The sequence below is a fragment of the Magnolia sinica genome, chromosome 2, assembly GCF_029962835.1.
Source record: "Magnolia sinica isolate HGM2019 chromosome 2, MsV1, whole genome shotgun sequence".
Classification (NCBI taxonomy): Eukaryota; Viridiplantae; Streptophyta; class Magnoliopsida; order Magnoliales; family Magnoliaceae; genus Magnolia; species Magnolia sinica.
Genome location: NC_080574.1, coordinates 19,995,385 through 20,000,000, shown reverse-complemented (window position 1 = coordinate 20,000,000; position 4,616 = coordinate 19,995,385). Strand labels below are relative to the sequence as shown.

Genomic DNA, 4,616 nt, shown 5'->3' with positions numbered 1-4,616 from the left:
GAATTTAAGATTAGGATAGTTTGTTTTCCGCTGTTTAGGATAATTTGCTTATTGTCTATTGAGTCTTTTGTGCTAACCCATTTTCACACTGAGATCATTAGAAAAGCCTCAAAAATTCCTTCTTCAGGTACTACCTTTCCACCACTTTCCTTTTCTTTTCATTGCCTCATTTGCATTAAATGTTTATCTCTTTTACATTAAGGACAATGTAGATTTTAGGTTGGAGGTGTGGATTAGGCAGGCTAATCAGTTGTTTTCTTAGTCTTTGGGCGAAGTTGTGAAAAATTGAGAAAATTTTCTGAAATTTCTGCAAATTTAAGTGATCTCGAAGTTAATCCATAAATTAGATTACAAAATACTTAATGTTGATGCCTTATGTCTCTTGGATTTTAGTCACGTGGGAGATCTCAAAATTAAGTTAAAGTCATTAATCCTCAATTAGAAGCTTTAAACATTGATTGAGTCATGATTTCATATGTCACATCCAGCTTATACATTAAAATGTCAGTTTGATATTGAATTATTGACTTGATGATTATTAAGCATGGAAGGAACCAACCTGGGGAATATGTCCATCATGTTCAATGGGAAGAATTGAAAAGAAAGAAAAAGAAAATCCGTAGCCAAAAAAAAAAAAAAAAACAATTGTCGTCGAAAAGGGCTACCTATTAAAGATCTTTAAAAAGGTTGACATAACGTGAAAGCCATCAATGGAAAAATCAAAAGCTGGAGGAATAAAAAAGGGAACTAAAAGATGAATTGTAAGGCAAGTTTCAGTTTAGGTTTTGGTTGTCCTGAATGCTCTTTTAATTATCCATGTTATCATGAAAGTGACGTATTGAACCTTTGATTGTGATAAGTCTAGACTTCATTATACACCCATGGAACTCAATGTTTGGAATTGTTCTAATTGGAGGATTAATGCTTTGAACTTCATTATGAAATTTACCGAGTGCTAGAGTTTAGGATAAGGTAATGCACAACATTGATGTATTTTAGAATTCTATTATTTGGATTGTTTTTTTTTTTTAAACCACTTGAGCTTATAGAAATTATCATGTGGTTCTCGAAATATTTTTCACATACTTTGCTCGGGACTAGAAAAATGTTGGTTGGGGATTGTATTGAGGGTCAAGTATTACATATTATCCCCCATTTATATCTTGGTTTTATGAACATGATAATGCTTAATGTTATATTTTACTCATGTTTGTGTTGCAAGGTAAATTTAAGAGCTTGGATTAACAGGATGTTAAAAGCATGGATTTGATGCTCTAGAATCACCGAGGCAAGAGATGGATCTTAGAAGACCAAGATTGAAGAATTCACAAGCCAAAGATCTAAGAAAACCAAGTGAGGAATGAAGAGAATCAAAGATTTGAAGTAAAGAAAATGAATCCTAAAATTGTCCTGAAATAACATATTCTGAAACTCTCGGTCATTTTGTGAAATTGCGCAGAGTGAAGTCTATTTTGAGAAACTGCGCAGAGTGAAGTTTATTTTAGCAAACTACATAAATTTGAGACGGTTTTAGAATTTTCCAACTAAGTGCGAAAGTTGGAGTTCCACGACTATAAATAGGACTCCCTAGGATGTTTTTAAGCGTCTTCTGAGGTTTAAGGAGTGGAGCAAAATGGTGAAGAAGCCATCACCAAGAGTTTTTCTTCTTCTTCTTTAGTTGTTTTCATATTTTTCGTAGAGACTTTGGTCCAATCATGTCTATGGTTGGCTAAACCTCTTAGTTAAGGCTAAGAGGTGAAGCTTGTACCATGATAGGATGTTTCTATTACTTTTACCCATGTTTATGTTGAACTCCATGGATTCTATTTTGATATTTAAGGAATACTTTCAGTTTTTAACGATTTATTATGACTCAAATTACAGTAGATCTATAACAGCTTTGAGTATCTTCTTTTCCTGATTTGAAATTGTGAAATTAGTTAATCCTGTTGTTCAACATCGTCCCTTGGGCATGGTAGGGTAATGAAATCCTTCCTAATCTTTATAATTCTCCTACTTTGAGATTATGGGATTGGTAAATCCTGTTGTTTGCCATTGTCTCCTAGGTATGGTTTAGTGATGGAATCCCTGACAATTATTATAGTTCTCCTTCATTGAGAATTATATCAATGGAAGTTTAGATTTGGTTTTATTGATATATTTTTCAATTGGATATGATAGGACTCCAATTCTAATTGTGTTACTTGAATCAAGTAAGAAGGCTCCCTAATCATTACAAGTGGATCCTTGACACCCTAGTTCCCACCTTTAAATTCTTAGTTTTAATTACTTAATTCACAATTACTCTCTCAATCACTTCAGAATTAGTTTCACATCTTCTTCTAGTTCTACTTCTAGTTAATTTCAAAATTGTACAAGATCAGTCCCTGTGGATTCAACCTCAGTTTTACCAAGATTATTACTACATCGCAACCCTAAACTTGGGGTCGTGAACACATACTCTACAGTGCACAAAGACATGCCTTCAATCTCAGCATGCATAGGTTGACCAAGGATTGTAATAATAATATCAGGGTTTTGTGCAAGTTCTTCATAATGATTTTCCATGCAATTACCACCAACTAATAAGCCAGTACAATGGTCCACATCAAATATGCTACGAAACCAAAATTAAGAACTAAATCATCCAATTGACCAATTGGGATCTACCAACCAATGTAACTTTTCAGCCATGGCCCATCCACGGTGGGCCCACCACATGAATGTGCCATGTGTCTCCATGAAAATTCTTGTGAGTTTTCATTTGAATATACTCAGGTGCCATCAGCATTCTTCATCAAAGAAACTGCAGGATGAGACTAATCTTCATCAAACCAAAGCATTGGACCCCGAATATGTGGAGTAAGGCCAGCACAATCCAAAGCCTTCATCTGGTGGGGCTTCCATTGATTATCCCGTGGCCCAAAAACCGAGCCAGTTGAATGGCCCTGACTATTCTATTGGAAAACTTCTGTTCATTAACTGTGGACTGTTCACATCAGACAACTAGGATCATCCCATTAGAGATTGACCTTTTAGGCCATGGTTAATCCATGGCAAGGACCCAGTACATGAATGGTCTTGATTTACATCTAGATCCCTATAATTCCACATAGAGAAGATGGACATGGATACTGTGGTGTGCACAATTGTGTAATCTGAATTCTATGATAGTTCACCAACATTTTAAAAATGATGGTAACTCCTCAACCGTACACATCATATAGTTGTACGACCATCCAGAGCGACCAAATCAGTGACTTCATTTTGGAGGGACCATAACCAAAATGATTAGTGATTGTTTTGGAATTTGGACCACTGACTATTTTACTCATAACCATTCATTTGATGGCCATCAATTGGATAGTTAGGATTTCTAAATAAGTTCAAGTTTAAAGGACAATGTGCAACGACAATTTGGATTGTCTGGATAGACAGATAAACATGAATCCAGCATATGAGGAAGATGAGTTCACCACCATTTTGAAAATGATGGTGAAATATCTAATGAAATCCAGAACGTAATCTTATAATCCAGCATTAAAATAATAATAATAATAACGGACCTGTACAAGCTCTTTGGTGAATTTCCAAGGTCTGGAGGGAGAGGATGAGGGGTAGGGTCTTGCGTTGGATGGGGGTGGGGACAGGGTAGCCCTTGCACTTGATGCCACGGAAGACGTTGGAGTTGAGGCCCGACGATTCTGAGCCGCCCGATTTCCCCTACTTCTGCTTCTCCTTCCTCTTCAGCTCCGCGTTAGGGAACACGTGCAGCGCATCCTCTCTCTCTCTCTCTCTCTCTCTCTCTCTCTCCGTGAAAAGGACCACGGAAGCTATAGGAAAAACCGGTGGAAGTTTGGGGTGCAGGTCGGTTCGGTCCGGTTCCGGGGTGAAACCAGGACCGAACCGTTCCTAACTGTTTCAGGGAAAACGGAACCGAAACGGACCGTTTGCACCCTAGAACCGAACCGGAACCATAAAAACCGATTCGGTTCTGGATAGGTGCTATGGTTTTGGGCTTTTTATAATCCCGCCTAATTGCATGTTTTTTTTTTTTTTTTTTTTTAATCCAGCCCATGTACATTCGTGTTGTGATCCATTTGATAAATAGTCTAGATATTGTTTAAGGTATGTAAAAATACAATTACGGAAACAATTAAAAGACTTATTGTAAAATAAAATCATAAGTTAAATAAACAACTAAAATATGTTGTAAACTTACAAAATATTTTTAAGACAAGCCCAATTAAAATATTAGGATTTTTTTAAAGTTTTTTTAAAATATTTACTACTTGGGATGGTCCGTTCAAGGATTGGTTCTAAGTTCGGTTACATGGTTCAATTCGGTTCTACATAACCCCAAATCGAGAACCAAACCAGATCGGTTCTAGTCTGGTTTACCAATTCTACCGGTTCCATGTGCACGATTACATCCCGTTGTGTATGTCGGTGCTCTAGCTGCTTGATTTGGTTCATTTTTGTATAATCAAGAATTATTATTATTATTTTTTTTTTTTTGAGAAATATTATGTACCCAGCTTTCCGTTAGGTTTCAAACAACGTTTAGATTTTGTCTAAAGATCGGACAATTTCATGATGTGGGCCTCTACCTATTA

The 4,616-nt window shown here is 36.3% G+C and overlaps 1 long non-coding RNA gene across 1 annotated transcript in view; it reads right to left on the bottom strand.

Annotated features, from left to right (window-relative positions):
• LOC131236550 (uncharacterized) overlaps positions 1-3,853 on the bottom strand; it is a 10,816-nt gene extending 6,963 nt beyond the window's left edge. The window contains exon 1 of the long non-coding RNA XR_009166786.1: positions 3,567-3,853. This is a non-coding gene — a long non-coding RNA (uncharacterized LOC131236550). The remainder of the gene's footprint in view (positions 1-3,566) is intronic.
• Positions 3,854-4,616: the final 763 nt, after the last annotated feature.